The sequence below is a fragment of the Desmodus rotundus genome, chromosome 7, assembly GCF_022682495.2.
Source record: "Desmodus rotundus isolate HL8 chromosome 7, HLdesRot8A.1, whole genome shotgun sequence".
NCBI lineage: Eukaryota > Metazoa > Chordata > Mammalia > Chiroptera > Phyllostomidae > Desmodus > Desmodus rotundus.
The window spans coordinates 95387721-95406749 of record NC_071393.1 but is presented as its reverse complement, the minus strand read 5'-3'; the positions used below and the strand labels follow the sequence as shown (position 1 = coordinate 95406749).

Genomic DNA, 19029 nt, shown 5'->3' with positions numbered 1-19029 from the left:
CCTGCTTGCCCTTTTTCCGTCCAGACGTTTTCAAACCCTGGTCTCAGGTCCCAGCTTCCAGCCTTGGCACACCCCTCTCTGTCCTCAGCCTGTGACTAGAAGGACTGGAGGCTCCCCGGGCCTCGCTCGACCCCTAGGGGATCCCCCCATTCCGTACAGCTAGAGGGAGGCAGTTCGAAGGCCATTCTGACCCACCCGGAGGGAGTAGGGGAGTAGAGATGAGAAAGGAGAGTAGAGACTTGAAAAGGTTAAAAGGAGGAGAAAATAGCAAAGAGGAATAGAGAGAGAAAAGTGCCAAAGAACGCAAGTGGGGAGGTGGTGAGAAGAAATGCTGAAAAAGGTTGTATCAGAGAAAAAAAAGAACCCAAGGGAAATTGGAGAAAGAGACTAAAAGATAGGAAAAAGAGAGAACAAGGGAGCAAGGTCTGAAAGGACCGAAGAGGAAGAGAGAGAAAAAAACGGAGAGTGGGGGAGAACGGAGGGAGGGAGCCGCGAGCGGGGAGGAGGGAGACTGCTTGGGAAGGCGAGAGGGAGGGGCCGAGGGACGGACGGGGTGGGGGCGGGCTCGGCAGCAGCGCAGCGGCTCCAGCAGCCCGCCTGCTCGCGCACTCGCTCGCGGTGCCCGCCGCCCGCCGCCCGGCTCTGGGCTGCGAGCAGCTCCGGCTTCTGCCCGGCGCTCTGGCGTGGCTCGGGCTCCGGAGGACAGGACTGAGCGACTGGCGTGCCGAGCCCTGGGCGGGCCGCGGAGGCAGGTAGGTGGTTGGGCGGGGACTGTGAGGACGCGGAGCTTCGAACCGCCGGAGACACAGGGGGACCTGAGTCGGGGAGGGGGCTTTGCAGCCTCACGACTAACTTTCCACCGGCTCCCCGGCTCCCCGTTTCCCTGCCCGGGTCCGGGCTGCCCGAGCTTGGCGCGGGGAGGGAGTGATGCCGGGGTTTGGAGAATGCCTGGGGGTCCGGGCAGGATGTTTGGGGGGTGGCCCTGGAGTAAGCACACGCCTGCCTTTCGGCCGCAGTCCGGATGCGGCGCCCGCGGCGTGGAAGACCGGAGCGCAGCAGCGTGGCGTGGTTGTCTCGGGGAGGGCGCCCGCCCGCCCCTCAGAGTCCGGGGACTCCCACTCCCGAGCCGCCCCCCGGGCGCGTCCGCCGAGCGCCTTGCAGCCTTGCAACCGGCGCCCTCCCCGCGTGGGTCCGGGCTCAGAGCCTGCGGGGCGCAGCCACGTCCCCGCCCCGGCCAGCGGTGCGTCTCGCAGCCGCCCAGCCCTAGCCGGTGCCAAGCGCGCTTCTGCTTTTTGGAGGCGCTAAAGGGAACGTTTGCCCCTTTCATTTTGTTCTCTTCCCGTCGCCCCGACTCTCTTCGGGGAAGTCCGGAACGCCCTTTTGGGTTGACACCCCGGACGGCCCCCGTGCCACGGGCTGCGACCCCAGCTCCTCAAGTTAAGAGAAGCGAGTCACTCCCGGTGCGCGCCTGGAGCGCAGTCGGAAGTTCCCAACTTCTAGCACCGCCGTGTGCGGTAGCGTTGGAGGCGGGGGGAGGCGGGGAATGGGTGTTAGTTGCAGCCCCTTGGAGCCGCAGAGCGCAGCCGCCTTCCTCATAGACTTGGTCTCTTAATTTGTTAGAAAAAATACGACGTAAAATATGCAAAATCGTTCCTTGCGGGCGTCAAGGTCCGTGAGTGGGACGAAGCCTTCACCCGTCCAGAAGCCGGGAGCGCGCAGCCTCGGTGTGGCAGTTCCCGGAGCTCCCGAGCCCTGGCAGTTTCCTTCCAGACCTGGACTCCCGGCCCCTTCGTGTGGCAGCCTCTTCTCGGGATCTGTCCCCGCTAGCCCGCGCTGCTAGGCTAGTCTGACTGCCTCCGCGTGGTCATGTTCTCTAGAAAAATATTTCAAAGTGGCTCGGCTTCAGGATCTCCCACTGTCCCCGAGGGAACTCAGAGAGCACGGCTGGAGGAAGGCTTTGGGTGGTTTGGGCTCCCGGTCATCTCAGCTCTCTCTGGCAACGGGACTCGTGCCTGGGCATCAGCGCTGCTCCCGCGCTCTGCCTGGAAAATAGGGGTTAAATGCCGGGACCAGGTGGCCGAGTGCGCAGGCTGGCCTGGGCTGTCGGAGCCTCACGGGGGCGCGGGTCCTCTTGCTCCCGGGGTCCGGGAGGCCGGATTCGCCGCCCGGTGCGGCTTCCTCGGAGCCAGCGGGGCCCCAGCCTCGCATCCCGCTTTGCAGGAGTGCTATTGAATAGATCCTGTTGAAAGGTTTAGAGCAGGTTTACTGGGGCGAACGCTGAGGGCTTTGTGGAGAGGGTCGCTCAGCTGTCTTTCCCTGCAGGTTGTCCCCTACCCCCCAGGACACTGAACTGACCACCCAGGAGCACTCCATCCTCAGCTCGTTTGGTGGATTTTCCCTGGTGCACACCACGCACTAGGTCTCTCAGTTGCGCACGTATTGTTCAAGCCGCTAGACATTCAAGGTCCACTACTGCAGTCTCCACCCCTTCCTCCCATCTCACAGATCAGCAAACCAAGGCCCAGAGAAGTGGAAGGACTCCTTCAGAGTTGGTTAAGGGTGGGAGGGAACTGTAAACCACGCAGGTCTCCTGACTCCTAGTTCAGGGCTTTTCCTAATACTCTGCACTCCTCTCACCACATTCTTAGCACAGGACTGGTGTTCCCAGTCAGGCCACAGCATGTCCTTGGGGACTGGGCGTGTGTGAGGTTGCAGTCAGAAGACGAGGGGTCTCTGGATTCTCACTAGGTCCTGTGTTGTCATCTCCCAGGATAAAGCACTTAGGTGACAGTTTGTTGTGCACCTATCCTCTGCTGGAACTTAAGTCTGGGGGAAAAGGGAGTCTTTAGACCACTGCCCGGGCCCCGACCCCCATAAAGTGCAGTCCACAGGGAAAGAGCCGCCATTGTTTTGCCACAAAGGAAGCCAGTATAGGCTTCTCAGGTGAAATTGATTTGGGAGGGGGGCAGGATTAAGGATAGTCCCTGGAGAAGGGAGGGCTTGGAAGTAAACCTGGGCAGATTTCCAGTTGGGGGAGGAGCGATATGGAGTATGAGGCTTGTGTGCTACGAGAGAGGCAGGGAAGCTCACAAATTAAGTTGCCGGTCAAAGGACAGCAGGGTCAGGGCCTGTGAGCGAGACACCCTTGGGCAGCTAGAAGACCCAGCTCCTCTGAACTCAAGCTCAAAACCTGTCCCCAGAGGTCTTCTGGTTCTACTTGTAGGGTGAGCAATTGGTTGGGGAGTCAGCTTTCCATGAGCCAAGGGTTGTGGCTGACGGCTGGGAAATATTCAGGCTTTGCTCCTCCTTTTCTCCTTTCTCATCTTTCTAGAGTTTCAAATACAGTTGACCCTTGAACAACTTGGGAAGTGGCAGTAATTAGGAATGCCACTTTCCGATCAAAAATCTGCATATAACTTTGGACTCCCCCAAACGTCAGTTGTTCCAAAATCTGTGGAAGCTCAAGTCCCTTGTATAAAATGGCACAGAGCAGTGTATACCGTCATCCCTCTGCATCCGCAGATTCCCAGCTGCGGATAGAAAATGCTGCTTTCTGTCTGCAGTTGGGGGAATCCATGGATGCCAAACTTGTGGATGTGGCAGGCAGACTGTATACTGACTGAAAAAAATCTGGGTATAAGTGGACCCAGGCAGTTGAAACCTATATTGTTTCAGGGCCAACTGTAGTTTCTTTGCCCCTTCCCAACCATAGCTTTTAGAATTTAAATTCTTGAGTGTTTTGGACCTACTGTTGGATCTGCTATGGCCAGGGAATTTACTACAACAGGAATATTTAGTCAACAAATAATTCTTGAGCTCCTACTTCATGCCAGGCACTGGTCTTGGGATACAGCAGTGAACTGGGCAGGCAGAGTCCTGTGCCTCATGGTGCTGACATTCTAGGCGTCGGTCCTCCACAGGCTTAAAGTCTAGTTGCAGACTGGAAGCAAATTCACAAAAAATATTTGAAGAAGTGCTGAAGTGGAACAATATAACACAGAGAATCCTAAGCCTCCCCTCTAGTAGTTGAAAGCTCTGAGGTAAAAAGATTTGAAGTTGTTGGCTATGAGATTCAGAGATTTGGAGATTCTGTGGGCTTCCATGACCCCAGCTCCTGGTTGCCAAGGGTAACCCGGAGGCAGCTGCATTGATGAACTCAGATATGGCAGTGGAGAGCTAGCTGCTCTGCAGAGCTCCTGCAGTCGCCAGTCAGGGCATGGCAGGAGGGGGCTGGGGAGTGTTGGCAACTGTGGTCTTGCTAGGTATCCTTAGAGATTGGTGCCGGGTAACCGTGTGCCTTTTAAATTCCAGCATCCACAGCTATTGGCGAATTCTGTAGTCCCATTGTACAGATGAGTAAATGGAGCCCTGACTCGGCAGATTGGGACAGCTATGCAAAAAGAGGAGCCCAGCCACTATAGAGTCCAGGTATCCCTGATCTCTTATTCCCTTTAAAATGACGCTCTTTTCCATCTATTCTGTAGACCAGTAGTTCTCAGACTTCAGTGTAGAAGGCTTGTTAAAACGCAGATTGCTGGGACCCACCCTCAAGGTTTCTGATTCAGTGGGTCTAAAGTGGGCCCAGTAATTTGCACGTCTTAGTAAGTCCCCAGGTGATGCTGATACTCTTGGTCTAGGGACTACACTTAGAGAACCAGTGTGGTGGAACAAGGAAAAGTGAGTTATTTTCTTGAGGCTTATGCAGTGGGGGAGCCTGGAACAAAGGCTGTGATTTTGCTCCAGAAACTCCCAGAATTGCCTATGTATAATCCCCTCCCCCTCCCCCCCCCCAGGAGGCCATAGAATTAAGAGAATATTTTATCTTCATCAGCACACACAGAGAGAATATATTGCAATATAATTAGGGAATAAATAGGTGTCGTGTGTTGGATGTAGACTCCATGCCCTGTAGCTCTGTGGGGGTTTATTATGGCAGTGTTATAATTGAAAAGGTGTCATCCGCTCCGAGAGCCCCTCATGAAACTTGCATGGCCCGGGTGGTCACTGTCCAAAAAGGCTTGTCTTCTTCATTTAAAATAAAGAAAGTCGAAGAGATTGCTTCTCCTGCTAAGGGGACTATCTGCGTTTCATTTAACAGTAACTATGCAATGTGTTCTTAGGGGAGAGAGAAGGAAATTGAACAGCCATTGTGAACAGAAAGAGGTTGGAGGAAGTCCATCCACATCACAGGTTTACAGATCTATTTGTTGAACACGTCACCTTGGTTTGAAGCCCTGTCTGTTTCACCTATATTTCTGACTTTAAGCTGTGTCTCAGCAGGAGGGAAGGAGAGTTTGTGTTCCAACTTAGCTGGTTGGGTGAATGTAACAGCACACTTTATTCCCAATGTGTTAATTAGACCCAAAAGAAAAGAACCATAAAAGAGTTGTTCTCCTAAATGCTAGCATTTTTCATCTGGATTCTATTTATTGATTATTTTACAGTTGAGAAGGAGCAAAAAAATCCATGTTTTTATAGCAAATAAAGCTGGCTGCAGTAATTATGCAGGCTCAACATGTCTGTTCTGGAGCAGGAAGTTGGAATTCAGCCCTGACTCTCAAACATTTGGATGAGATCTAATTGAGAAAGACATTTCAAAGAACAAATATTTAGGAATGCGGAGTTTCGATGATGGTCTCTCTGGGCCAAGTGCAAGCACCTTGCTTTTAGCTTGATTTTCAGAAATGGGGGGAGGTGATGGGGAAAGACCTGGCCAGAAATGTTGTGACCACAGTCAGAATATTAGGCTGAAACTCGGTGAGGCTTAGTAAAGGGAAGAGAATGCCTTCAGGGAATATGTACCCTGTAACTAACCGGTGAGCAAGGGTAGAGTCAGTTAATCAAATATAGATTGAATAGTTATTGAGTGTCTAATCTTGGAATAGGCACAGTGAGGACAGGGACCAGGACTTTTCCCTATTATATATCTCCCATAATGCTTGGCTGTGGTATCTATAGTGACAAGAGCCCTTGACTGGAGTCCATATTAGTCAGGGTGCCAGGAACAGAAAGCATGAACTCACCTGGTTGAAACAGCAAGGAACTTAGTATCTCCCATAACAACAAGTCTAGGCTATGTCTGCCCTAAGCTTGGTTCTTTCACTGATTTAACAGCATCATGAATGATTCAGATTTTTTTCATCTTTCCTTGTTCTCAAGGTCACAAGATGTCTGCAGTAGTGCTAGGTGTTACACCCTTACAGTGCTGTGCGGAGGCAGAAGGTCAGGAACAGAACTTTTCCCAGAAGCCTCAGCAGACTTTACCTTTTCTCGTTGGCTGGAATTGTGAACCACATGTCCATGCATTAAACAATCACAGGCAAGGGAAGGAGAGCATCATATCTGGCCTAGAATAATCTTGATGTGTGTGTGTTGGACCTCAGAGAGAACAACATTAGGAATCTTTTGGAAGGGAGAAAGAAGCAACCAACAGTGCTTGCTATAGAGTTTAAGACCTGGGTTTGAATTCTTTCTACTTCTTTTTAGTCCTGTGACTCTGGGCGAAGTATTTCACTTCTTTATGCCTCAGTTTAATGGGACTTTATTGGGAAGGTAAATCTGAATTAATCCAACAATTATACTTGATTGGTATAAGAGAAGTAGAAGATTATTTGAAGATTTGATCTCTGACATCCAAGAATTATAATTTATTGCGGCCTAGACCATGTAGACTGTGAAATAATCAGAGAACAGACCAGAGAGTAAATAATTGTGACTTGCAGACCAACTAGGGTAGGAGGAGTGTGACATCAGTGGGAAGCACAGTAGTTAGGGAAGGCTTCCTGGAGGAAATGGCTCACGGACATACTGGAACACCAATATTTAGGCATGGATGGGTTCTGAGCTCCTTCTGCCCAACTTGCTTCCTCTTGCTTTTCTTTTGTCCGTGGTAAATGGGACCATTAGGCCAAGATGAGACTTCATCTCTACAATCACAGGGGCTTTGGCAGTCAGTCCTAACATGACCAGTTGTGGTGCTGGGAGGCAGGTCACAGTGGTTTCCTTGCCAGTTTTGGATTTATGTTTCCACTTCTGGATGACCCATTAGGTTCCACCTCTCACACTCCATTTTAGTTGCCTATCAGATATTATTATTTTATCATTATTTGGACATCTGGCTGCCATTATAAAATCCATATGTCTAAAATGATATCTAACATCTTCCCATCTCTTAAGCCATCTGCCCTTCTGGATTCTTCATTTTTGTTATGGGCAGCACCATCTTCCCAGATGTTGGGCTTGAAACCTTAGCGCTACTTTTGATGCCCGCCTCCTTCCTCTATTTCCACTCTTCAAGCACCAACTTGTTTGGATCTTCATTATGTTTCTTGAATACAAGTCCTCCTTTCTGACAGGAGACGTCTGCTTTGTCCAGCCTCTTGCTCTGATCTCCCACCCTCGGGGCAGTGCATGGGAGTCATGGGCATGTGCGTCTTCAGGAGCCGTCTAAGGGCTCTGTGAGTAGCACAGTCTGCAATTGCTAGTGCAGGCGTGGCAGTGAGCCTGGCTGGAATCCAGGGCTGCAGGTACATTCTATTGCTCGGGGTGTCATTTTCCAACCTCCCATCTCTCTCTCCTTCAAGTCATCCTAAAACATCATTTTTATCCACTCATTACCTTACAGTCTCTTCCATACCACTCACTGGACGAAACCCAAACCTCTCAAGTAGACATTAAAAGCCTCCATGACCAGCCTGTATCCTGTGTTCCAATCCTCAACTGCTAGGACTCACCACCACTGCCAATTCTGCTTCAAGTTCTGCCTTTTTCTGTGTTTAATCCCAACCCCTCTTTCTTTCAAGGCCAGTGTTAGAGCTGCATCCTCATTAGACCTTCCCTGACCACTGGAGCCCACAGAGATCTCGAAGCATCGATCTTTCCTTCCCCGAACTTCTGTAGCAATTATTGCCTACACCACAAATCCAGCACTTAATAATGTGCTGCTGGTGTCATTGTTCGGTGTTTTCTTGGAATGTTCTCTGTCTTCCCAGTTGGATGGAAGACCATAGCAGTCTGATATGAGATCGGGTGGATCTTCCTCTGAACCCAGCATTGTGGGCAGCAAGCACATGGCCCTTTGATGACTATTTATTGAATCAATGAATCACAGGAATGGGGGAAAGTAAAATTATTTACCTGAAAAGTCAGTTAATCTTCGCCTTTTTTTCTTTAACCTCATATTGTAGAAAGAACTAAATTTGACGAATGCTTGCTCTATGCTGGGCACTATTTTAGGTGATATTTTAGAGACTGTTCTAACTCAGCCGTGGAATAACCCTGTGAGGTCAGGATCATTGTCATCATTTTACAGATAAGGAAGTGGAGGCTGAGAGAGGTTAAGTGGCTTGCCAACTCACTCAGCCAGCAGGAGGCAGAGTGAGGGGCAAAGTCAAGTTCTTTGCTCTGTGTTCTGTTTCATACATCTTGAGGTTCCCCTGACCCCACGGGTGCCCTGTTCTCCAGTCTCTTTATCCCCATGGGCTGTGTCCCCCTGCCTCCTCTTGTTCCTCTCTCCGAGTAGCATCAGATCTCCTTTTGCCCTGACAGTGTGTTTGGGGGCTTTTACAATTCTGACAGTTACTGTAAGTCTTTCCTGAGGACCCCCCTCCTGTGAGGCTGCGGCTGCTATTGATCACTCACCTTTCACCTTGAGTGTCTCCTGTCACCCTCAGGCCTGGGCTAGAGATTCCCCTTACAGCGTAAAACGTTCTGCTGGTGGAACTGAGCTGGGTCAGAGCCAGGTTTCCTGAACTCCCCTGCCCTTCCTTTCCCCCATCTGACCCTCCGTATTCATTCATCCTCAACCTGCCACCACGCCGGTTCTGTGTCTCAGGCGTGTCCTCTCCGGTGGAAGGAAGACGCTGCTGACATATCAACGGGAAGGTGGTCTGTTGGAGGTCTCTACCAGCTCCAGAAGCTATAATGGTATGCTTCCGTCCTCCGCGGCATTCTTTTTTCCTTCCTTCCTTCATTTTTTCATTTTTTCTATAAATACTGAACATCGACCGCATACTCAATATGACAAGTCCTTAACTTCATGGAACTTGCCTTGAAATGATGAGAGACAGATGGTAAAAAACAAAACAAAACAAACAAACAAACAAATGAACGAAAAACCCAAACAGTATAGAATATACTTCGTGAGGTTATAATGAAGAAAAATAGCAAGGTACTAAGGGGTGTGTATGGAGATGGGAGGCTGCTGTTTTCACACCATTTTATACCAGGAAGGCTTCTCTAACGGTGACATCTGAGCAGAAACTGAGAGGAAGGATGCCAAGTAGGTATCTGGGGGCAGAGAGCACTGAGCAGAGGGAGTAGTAAGTGCAAAGGCCCTGAGGTGAGAACTTACCTGCTAAGTCTGAGGATCAGGAAGAAGGCAGCAGTGGAAAGGAGGAAAGCTTGGTTGAAGGTGAGGGCTCCTCATCTTTCAGCCTCTTTACTGTCTCAGGAACAGTCACCCTTCTCACAGCTGTTGCTGCTGGCTGAAATAGCCACTTCCTTTCACTCAGTGGGGTGCCAATGGATCTTTGCAGCTCAGCTCTGGTCCCCCACCCTCTAGGGGGTTCCATCTTTGCCATCCCTCCTTGGTTTACCTCTCCTCTGAATTCCTACAGCTCTCTCTTCTCCACTACACAACTGAGCCCTTGATGACTTGTTGACTAGTTTCCCTTCCTGTAGGCCTGGCCTGGCCTGTGTGAAGTCTCACCTATCTAATGACCCGTTTCTTGGAACTGGTTTATTCCTCCTCCCTAGGACCCCGTACAGAGCTGAACTCTGTGTCTCCCCATCGGTGGTACTGGCGTCAGAGTTGGGAAAGAGGTGGGCTCTGCGGAGATCTGTGGCTGGAGCCTTCTTTACACAATGCCCATGGTTCCTGCAACATGGACAGAAAATTTTTTATTCTGGCCATTTTCAGAGCACGTAGAGCTAGGAGCCTCTGGGGGCCTCTGCCGGAAGCTGGGAGGAGGAATGCGCCGTTCCCCAGGACTTGTATGCAGCTTCAGCTCTGAGTGGGGAAGGAGAGGAGCTGGGATGCGGAGGAAGCCACTTTTTTTCTTAGCTTTTATTTCTCAGTCAAGGAGGGATAAAGTGTTTCAGGAGCAAAGGTGGAAGGAAGTCACCCAAGTTTCCAGAGACCCTTCTGCTATCTAAGGCAGGAATCCTGGGTGGGGAGGTTAACCTGTGAGTGACCTTGGGCAAGTCACTTAACCTTTGCCTATTCTATTGCAATTTCTTCTCAGTTAAACCCTTCCTCTCCCCATCCACTGTAAAAGAAAATAAACAATAAGTCGGATTTTTAGGGATTCTAGCTATTCCCCAGGTTGGCCTTTGCACCCATTTTTAGGTCAATGTTTTTAAAACTTGAGACTGTAGAGATGGTTCCATTTTGAAAGGGGGAAAACCTTCCCATAGATCTCCAATATTATCTTGAGTTATTAATACAATAATGCAGGGTGGGGCAAAAGTAGGTTTATAGTTGTTCGTATGGAAAACGATACAATAATTAATAAATAGTAATACAAGGATAAACTGTTACGTGTACTTACAACCATAAACCTATTTTTGACCCACCCTGTATTTAAATATATATAAACACAAAACTAGGCATAAGCCTTATGCTTACACTTATAACTCTCACACAACCTTGAATCCCACACAATTTATAAATTAAAATGCAAAGCCAATGACATTTACATGGACAATACTGATGTAACGTGATAGATGCTATTGTTCCACTAAGACTAAATCACTCCTTGAGACGTAATTGTGGTTTTGGCTGCGTAAAGCGTTTTGGCTGCTTCCTCCACCGCATGCCCCGTGGTGACTCAACTCTCCCAGCACCTTTCTCAACGGGAACAACTTTTCTCCGCTTTGTTCCTACAACCTGTGGAGGGGTCATTCCGCTGGGACTTGACACAAAAGCATTTGTGCATTAAGTGGTCGCTTTTTCCTCAGCCCACAACAATTAAAGGAGCGCTATTGAATTCTAGTGCAGCAGCAGACCCCTGCAAACAAAGCTGGGCCTTGGGACTGAGTGCCACTGCTCAGTCACTGAAATGAAAACACGAGCTAAATAGATGAATAAACTCATAGACACAGATAGCAGTGTGGTGATTACCATAAGGAATGGGGGGAGTGGGGGGAGGTAGAAGAGGGTAAAGGGGTATCAAATACACTTATTAATGTTGTGTGACTATCACTTCTATCCATCTCCATAACTCTCTCTCTTTTTAAAGATTTTTATTTATTTATTTTTAGAGAGAGGCGAAGGGAGGGAGAAAGGGAGGGAGAGAAACATCAGTGTGTGGTTGCCTCTCCCAGGCCCCCTACTGGAGACCTGTTCCACAACCCAGGCATGTGCCCCAACTGGGAATCGAACCAGTGACCCTTTGGTTTGCAGGCTGGCACTCAGTCCACTGAGCCCCACCAGCCAGGGCTATCTCCATTAACTCCTTAGTGTGTATTTTACAACAACTTTGCAAAGCAAATTATTGTCCTCAGAAACAGGGGCTCAGGTGGCTTCATACCTGGTGTGTGCCTCTCGACAGTGACCTTCAGTGACAGTGGTGGGCTTGGTTTTCCAGAAGCTTGTGTGGGGTGACGTGAGGTGGTGAGGCTTCCTGATGTGGGGGTTCAGTGGGATGACCTCAGAAGGGCTGTCCTGGAATTGATTCTGTGGATCAGGGTAGGGGTGACTTACTCCTGTGTATCTAGGACCCACATTTCCTCACTGCAAAAATTATATAAAACCCACTCCTGCCCTTGGAAGTTGCCCTTCCCCTGCCTGACCTGCCTGGTTTATCATCTAAGCTTAAAATAAATACAATAATAAAAATACCCTAAAACTTTTTTATCCTGCAGCGGATAAGCAATAATCTACACATGCAAATAAATGGCATGCCAGTCTCCATGAATATTAATTTGGAAAGAGAGTCTGAGGCCCTAAAATACACTCACAACCAACAATGTGGCATTTTGCAACTCCTCCAACCTGCTTTGAGATTCACGGCCTTATTATATTTTAAGGTTCCCCTGCTCCCAGCTTACTTCCCCTTGGAACCTCTCAAGGTTACCAAGGGGACATAGTGTCTCAGGTCAGCAGGCCAGAGGCCGGTGAGTGATGGCCGAATCCTGACTCTGGGGCTGTGACCGACCTTGTCCTTCCTGGGTGAGGACCAGGCCTTAGGTCCTCTTCAGATCCCAACATTAGCTGTGAGTCTCCAAGGCCAGGGGACAGTTCTGGGGGACACCACAGGGCAACTGTGAGCCCCCAGGCTCTTGTGCTGTCGGGGAGGTGGAAGGTGGGAGAGGGAAGGGGCCTGAGGAACTAGCTCGTCTTACCACTCACAGGCAAAGGAGGAAACTGGGACCCTGGGACAGCGGGTGACTTGCCCCAAGGTGACATGGTGACTTAATGACAGGAAGCAAGAAATCTTGTTCACTCTTTTTTTAAATTTATTTTTCAATTACATGACATACAGTATTATATTAGTTTCAGGTGTACAATGCAGTGATTAGACATTTATATATTTTATGAAGCGATCCTCCTGGTAAGTCTAGCACCCATCTGACACCATACAGAGTTATTGCCGTGTTGTTGACTGCATTCCCTATGCTGCACTTTACATCCCCATGGCTACCTTACTCATTCTTTGTGCTGGAAGGTACATTTCTGTGTGTGTGTGTGTGTGGAGGGGTGGGCAGGGTGGCATTTAAATATGTATACTTTGGGGGGAAAGAGTCGTCCTTCACTCAGAGACAGGCGGTGACTGAGAATCCAGCCTTGTATCCCATTTGGGTTTAAACAAATGATTTTCTTCCTTCCCCAGTAGATTTCCAAACTACGTTATACATGGGCCAGAATTAACGTGAGCTTGCATTGTAGAGCACATCCCGGCCAATGTGATGAAAAGGCCGGGGAGAGAAGAGGGTGAGTGTCTCCGAGGAAGCCAGATGGGGTTAACGACTGGCTGGGGAGGACCATGAGGTGGAAAAGTAATTGGCAGTAATTTCTGTGGCCCGCTCCATACCGGGAAGGCTCCGCTGGGTGAGGGGGATGTTGCAGCATCAGTTTCATGCAAAGCTGGGTTTCTTTCTTTTCCATTGCTTAGTGGGTAAGTCTGGGCAGTTCCCCTTTGAGCCTCCTTATTTTTGTCAGTAAATATTGGGGTAATCATACCACTTCTTGATGTTGCTTTGTGAAGTTTAAATGAGGATTTAAAGTTCCTGCACCATGCCTGGCACAAAGTAGGTCTTCAATACATCCAGATTTCTTTCTTTTCCAGATAAGGTTTATCTGACTGGCTTCACTGGGCTGGTTTGGATGCGTGTGTAGTGTCTGTGCGTCTCCATGTGGGTCTCTTTTGTTGTCCGTGTTGGCGTGTTTCTGTGTGCATCTGTCTGTATGTGTCTGCTCTCGTCTATGTGTTTGTTTTTGAGGGGTGGTATGGGTAGGTATGTGAGTCTGTCTTTGTGTTGAAATGGTAGTTTTGTGTTTGTGAGTGGCTGTGGGTCTTTGTTTCCACGACAGTCTAAGCGTTAGTGTATGTTTCTGTGAGCGTGTGCTTTAATGTGTGTGTCCATGTGGCTACAACGTTTGTGTGTGTGTACACGCATGTGTATATAGTGCAGGACTGATGAGACCAGAATGCTCCGCAGCTAGGGAGGTGTGCAAAGAGCCCTGGACCTGGGGTCCTCGCTGAGGTGCTCCCACCCAGGACGCTCACCCAGTCCCTGACTCCAGGTTCCTGGAGCCCTAATTGCTATCTGTCCATGTTCCTCTACTTCCCTAGAGGCATGCTGGGCTGAGGCCCCGGCCCATTTGCATTTGCGTTTGCATATCACATGCATAATCATTTTCATTGTCTACATAGACTCCGCTTTCAGTTCTGCAGTTTTCAAGGTAAAACGTAGTTGCTCTCTTGAAGATCATTGTATCAAAAATTGCTGCTTTTTCTTTTGTTCTTTCTGGTCCAGAATTCCCTCCCAGAATTGGGGTCTAGGGGAGGATGGAAGCCCCAGAAGCCTGTTTTCCCCTTTGTTGAGTAGTTCCGTGGGTGGAGGCCTTGGGATCCTGGTGGAGCAGCTGAGGGGAGATTTTCTTATTCCGTTGGTTTTGCCCCTGACCAGAGTCAACTCTGCCATGCCAGAGCCAGGGATAAATATAGTCCAACCTGTGCCCTGTGGCTGGCTTCCCTAGCCCCCACTGACTAACCCGGGGCATGAAAAGGAAGGCCTGCCTTGGGTGTTTCAGCACCTCTGCACCTATCCCGGGCTGGGTAGGGACCTTGAGGCCAGGGCCGTCCTTACAGGAAGCAAAGAAGCACAGGATGTCTTTTCCTTTCAAATACCTAGTCCATAATTAATGATATTTCTAATGCCACAGAAAATACCAACCCAAAAGTCTTCCCTAGCAGGGCTCTGTGCCCAAAATAGCTTCCCTATGGGCCAATCACTGTGCTCAACATTCCCTCTTTAGATGTGGGTTCAGGTCCTGGCTTCTTGGTTTCTGGCAAGTTACCTAACCTATCTGAGCACCCATGTTCTCATCTGTAAAAGGGGGAATAATAATAGTGCTCAACACTAACAATGGTACACAGGGTGTTGTGGAGATTGAATGTACAATGTAAGGGCTTAGCTTAGTGCCTGAAACATAGCAGAGGCTCAGTAAGTGTTAGTGTTGCCAGTCCCGTGGCTCCATTAGAAAACAGAGGTTCCATGGTATGTCTTTATACCCTAGCACAAGTCATTCATCCCACATCCCTCAGACTGGCAATGGGCCGAATCCCTTCAGTGCCTTGCAGGAAGGCAAGTCCCCAGAGAACTTGGGTTGTCTTCCCATGGCTGGAAGCATTTGCAGTGCGGGAAGCAGGAGTATCCTTGTCTGGGTCTCCAAGGGTTCAGGCCCCCACTCTTCCCTCATCAAAGGGTCAGCAGTATCTCATTGCATTTTCTTTTTTAAAATATATTTTATTGATTATGCTATACGCTTGTCCCATTTCCCCCCTTTATTCCCCTCCACCCTGCACACCCCCTCCCACCTGCATTCCCCCCCTATAGTTCATATCCATGGGTCATACATATAAGTTCCTTTGCTTCTATATTTCCTATACTATTTTTAACCTCCCCTGTCTATTTTCTACCTACCATTTATGCTTCTTATTCCCTGTACCTTTTTCCTCTATCTCCCCCTCCCACTCCCTTGCTGATAACCCTCCATGTGATCTCTGTTTCTGTGCTTCTGTTCCTGTTCTAGTTATTTGCTTAGTTTTTTTTTTTTTTAGGTTCAGTTGTTAATAGTTGTGAGTTTATTGTCATTTTACTATTCATATTTTTGATCTTCTTTTTCTTAGATAAGTCCCTTTAACATTTCATATAATAAAGGCTGGGTGATGATGAACTCCTTTAACTTGACCTTATCTGGGTAACACTTTACCTGCCCTTCCATTCTAAATGATAGCTTTGCTGGAGAGAGTAATCTTGGATGTAGGTCCTTGCCTTTCCTGACTTGGAATACTTCTTTCTAGCCCCTTCTTGCCTGTAAGGTTTCTTTTGAGAAATCAGCTGATAGTCTAATGGGAACTCTTTTGTCGGTAACTGTGTCCTTTTCCCTTGCTGCTTTTAAGATTCTTTCCTTATCTTTAATCTTCAGCAATGTAATTATGACATAATGTAATTATGCCTTGGTGTGTGTGTCCTTGGGTCCAACTTCTTTGGGACTCTGAGCTTCCTGGACTTCCTGGAAATCTATTTCCTTTGCCAGATTGGGGAAGTTCTCCTTCATTATGTTTTCAAATAAGTTTTCAATTTCTTGCCCTTCCTCTTCTCTTTCTGGCACCCCTATGATTCGGATGTTGGAATGTTTGAAGTTGTCCTGGAGGTTCCTCAGCCTCTCCTCATTTTTTTTGAATTCTTGTTTCTTCATTTGGTTCTGGTTGAATGTTTCTTTCTTCTTTCTGGTCCAAATCATTGATTTGAGTCCCAGTTACTTTTCTTCACTGCTGGTTTCCTGTGCATTTTCCTTTATTTCACTTTGCATAGCCTTTACTTTTTCCTCTCTTTTGCAATCATACTCAACCAATTCTGTGAGCATCCTGATTACCAGTGTTTTAAATTGTTCATCTGATAAGCTGGCTATCTCTTCGTTGCTTAGTTGTATTTTTTTCTGGAGCTTTGATCTGTTATTTCATTTAGGCCATTTTTTTTTTTTTGTCTCTGCACTCCTGTTACATAGTAAGGGGCGGAGCCTTAGGTGTTCCCCAGGGCGGGGCAACCCACCTCACTGCATTGTGGCACTGTACATGGGGGAGGGGTCCGAGAGAGAACAATGGCGCTTGCTCCGCTCTCTGCTGGCTTTCAGTCACTTCCTCCGCTACCCATAAGCCAATTGGGCCCTTCTGGTGCTGATTCCCAGGTGGGTGGGTTTGTGTACATTCTAGGACCCTGTGGGTCTCTCCAGCAAACTCTTCTGTGAGGCTGGGAGTTTCTCTCAGCACTGTAACCCCCACAGGTGTTTTCAATCAGAGGCTTTATTTCCCCAAGCTGGGACCTTGGGTTGTGAGGTCTTTCTCCCTCCCCAGTTGTTCCTCCTGATTTATCAGCACACAAATGTGGGACAGCCTGCTCCTGCAGCCGCCACCTTGCTGTGAGTCCTCTCTGCCCGGCTGCCCGTCTCCTCTCCTCCTACCAGTCTGGATAAGTGTTTCTTCTTTAACTTCTTGGTTGTCAGACTTCCATACAGTTAGATTTTCTGGCAGTTCTGGTTGTTTTTTGTTTTTAAATTTGTTGTTGTCCTTCTTTTGGTTGTGCGAGGAGGCACGGTGTGTCTACCCATGCCTCCATCTTGTCCAGAAATCCCTCATTTCCTTTTCAAAGTCAAGTAATTCATCATGTCTTGTGCGTCTTTACCCTGAGCAAGGCCCTGCTGGGCACCAAGGGCCATCCACAGCTGAGCAGACTTGGGGTTCCCAGAATACAGAGCTGGAAGCAAAATTGGTGCTAGTGCTTTACTCGGGGTAGGGGTGCAGTCTCGGGGCAAGGAGAGTGAGAGGACAAGGGGAGTGAGGCAAGGAAGGAGGAGGAGAAGAAAGTGCCAGGCTTCCACAGCTACGTGAGGGAAGAACTCTGTTTGCTCAGTCATGAGGGGGTCTGTAGGTGAGCTGAGTGCAGCCACGGTGACTCAGAACAAACGCTGAGGGTTGAGGGAGGGAGTTTACCTGCTGGCATCTTGGTCTCTCATTGGTCCAAGTTTTCCCCATGGGCTCTAACTCCCTTGTGCTTCTGGTTCATAACACTTGGCCCCTCTGGGCAGCGGCTGGAGAAGCCAAATCTTTGCCCTGTGGCATGGCACCTCAGCTGAGTCCCGAGGTGGTGAGACCAGCCCCAATAGGTCCAGCAGGTAGAACCTGGGTACTGGAGCTGCTATGACTTCTGTGGTGGGTGCAGTGGAGGTTGTGTCAGAGCCTGGCCAGCACCCCAGGGGAGGCTGACCATGCAGTGGTGGTGGCCTGGTTGTCCAAAGAGAAAGCAGCTCACAGTCTGGGAGGCAGGTGGGAACAGGCAAGTCTGGGAAGGTGCATACATAGGGTCTGATTCAGCCGTGATTAGTCAGTTAATTAATCTATGATTGGGACCAGGTGCTGCAGTCTGGACCTCACCCTGTAGGCAGTGGGGAACCATCAGCACTCTGGAGCAGGTGAGAGACCCACTCAGCACTCAGCAATGACAGGATATATTAGTCCACTAGGGCTGCCGTAACACAAAGCTGTGTTAACCAACAGGAATTTGTATTCTCATAGTTTTGGAGGCTGGAAGTCCAAGGACAAGGTTGTTGCCAATATGGTTTCTGATGAGGACTCGGCCTGGCTTTCAGACAGCTGTCTCCTCACTGTGTGCTCACCTGGCCTTTCCTCTGTAGGTGCTCACAGGTGAGGGGGGTGGGTTGGAGTTGGAGGGAGCGTTCTCTGGTGTCTTTTCTTACAAGTTGATAATTCTATCAGATCAGGGCCTCATCCTTAACTACTAACTTCATTTAACCTTAATTGCTTCCAGATAGAACCACACTGGGAGTTGGGGCTTCAACATGGGATTTGAGGAAGACATAAACATTTAGCCCATAACACAGGGGTTTTTCAGAGAAGGCCTGTTTTCAGAAGCCCTGGCATTCCCAGCTCAGGTCAGGGAAACAGAAAAGGCTCAGAGATCACCATTGCCCATGAAGGATCATTCAGCAGTGGTGAGCCTGGGTTCCCCTCCACCACCTGCATATGTCTTCATCAGAGAGGAGAATGTCCTTCCTGGGTGACGGGTGCTGATTCAGAGCACTGGGTCAGGGACCAGAGTGCCTGGGTTTGAACCCCAGCTCTGCCATTTAAAAGCTGGCTGAGCTTGGGCAGGTGACTCAACCCTCTACTCCTGTTTATTGAGCACCTGCTATGGGCTAGACCAGTTCTAGCTATTGAAGCCACAGCAGCGGGTGATGTAATACAAACAGATTGAAATGGCTGCCCTTGTGGAGCTTACCTTTTCGTGGAGAGAGCTAGACAGTAAACAAAATAAGTTAGTAGATGACAGAGCATATTTGAAGGTGACACATGATTTGGTTTTTTTAAAAAAAGGAAATGTGGCCAGGGCGTGACGAGATAGGGGTAGGGTTGCAGTTTTAAATAGAGTGGTCGGGGAAGATCTTAATAAAAGGGTGACATTTAAGTAACAGCCCAGGGGAGGTAAGGGAGTCAGCAATGCTGCTATCCAGGGGAGGTCTCTTCGTGCCTCAGTTTCCTTACCCAACAATGAGATTATGATAGTATCTACTGCATAGAGCTGGGTTGAGTTAGTGCATGCAGTGGGCTTAGATCTGGCTTGGCACGCAGAAAGAAGTGCTCGCGAGTGCCGTCTGTTACTATTGTCACTGACACTCAGGTAAGAGCCTGGCCCTGAGCTTCTGCGGGGCGTGCCTGGGCTCCGAGTACCAGGTTTCGGAAGCCTTTGTCAGGGGGAGTGAGAGCGGCTCTCCCGAGCCCTCCC

At 49.1% G+C, this 19029-nt stretch overlaps 1 protein-coding gene across 3 annotated transcripts in view; it reads left to right on the top strand.

The window, feature by feature from the left end:
- Positions 1-609: 609 nt before the first annotated feature.
- The window catches only part of MEGF11 (multiple EGF like domains 11), a 354762-nt gene continuing 336342 nt past the window's right edge, over positions 610-19029 (top strand). For all 3 annotated transcript variants that reach the window (XM_053928049.1, XM_053928047.2, XM_071221987.1), the window contains exon 1: positions 610-752. The gene's annotated coding sequence lies outside the window, so the exon portion shown is untranslated. The remainder of the gene's footprint in view (positions 753-19029) is intronic.